Consider the following 1,456-nt stretch of genomic DNA (forward strand, 5'->3'; position numbering starts at 1 on the left):
GCCCCACGCTTCTCATGCAGACACTCAGGCGCTCATACACGCATCCATAGTCAGTATAGAATAGCTTCTGCCCCAGAGACCTTTCCGTCCAGATAATATGGTTCCCAAACATCAGATATCAGATATGATAGAAGTACGAGTTGATCTGACATGCCAGACTTCTGTCTCTTTCCGTCAGTGTAAATGTCAAGTCCCCTGCACCCTCCAGTTTCACGTCAATCACACGTCATGCAGCTGCGCGCGCATCCAAGCTTCTGATTTCTGCTGACATTGCAACTTTCTGCTTAGTGCCAACCCCTTTGTGACACCTACCTGTGACGTTTCTAGCACACACCTCCAGTTCACGCCTAGTCCACGCCTTCTGATTACGTACTAGTAACACGTGGATACTGTTATCTTGTCTTCTCTCAGCTGTTACGCCTACTGTATTGCTTTCTATGACATGAATTAAGTATATAAGCTATGTACTGTCAATAAAATGTAGCGCTCTATCCCTTCTTCCACCCCTGTGGTGGGAAGAACATGATATCCTGGTCTTGACCATTCCTTTTTGAGGAATAAAACCCCTAAGAACTCTAACACCACGGACTCTGGTTTTTTCTTTCCGATTTGAGTTATTATTGATTAAGTACTTACCTGCATAGAAATTAAGACGGTAAATTATATATTTACATCATTTTGGCGCCCAAATAGGGACCCCTCCCCCACCTCACGCGCCGGTTGGTGCGTTGCAAGGTCTGACCCCTGCCATCAGTTAGACGGAAACTACGCGTACCGGCAGGATTTCCTGCATCTCCCTCTGGCCCACGGAGGTGACGAAGACTGCGATCAGTACCCAGATGAGGCGGTGAGGAGTGCGGAGGATCCCGACCAGAGCCTAGCCGAAAGAAGCAAGGTCCGAGGTGTCAAGAGGCCCACCAGTTTTCCGAAGTTTTCCGAAGTTTTCCGAAGTTTTCCGAAGTTTTCCGAAGTGTCGAGTCGAGTCCAGTCGAGTTTTCCGAGGCCTTCTGTTTCCGTGCTTCCCGGTGAGTACCATTGCTGGGACGTATCTAGACGGGTTTGGGTACACAAGTCCGGTCTGCACTGTTTTTAGACAGTGTATCTGTGCTGTTTAGCAGTACATCCAGTATAGAGGGTAGTCATATATGTCTGAAATGTTTTTTTCCATGTGATTAATGTCGTGGTATGAGTGTGACTGTTTTTGTGCATTATTGTGTTCTTGTATAACCAGCTATATTCAGTATTAAGTAGTAAGGATTGAGCACTCAGTATTAAGTAAACAAGATGCCGTTTTTCGACAAATTAAAGCAGATAGGAACTAGGAAAGGGATACTAGAGGAAGCAATTCCTATCCCCCCTAGGGACACTCCAGGAAACTTTATGTACCACAAGCATGGCATAGATGCCATATTATATCTAGATTTATGGGCCGACTATACTAAGCATCTAGACGAAA

Source organism: Lissotriton vulgaris, unplaced genomic scaffold, assembly GCF_964263255.1.
Source record: "Lissotriton vulgaris unplaced genomic scaffold, aLisVul1.2 SCAFFOLD_3422, whole genome shotgun sequence".
Lineage (NCBI taxonomy): Eukaryota > Metazoa > Chordata > Amphibia > Caudata > Salamandridae > Lissotriton > Lissotriton vulgaris.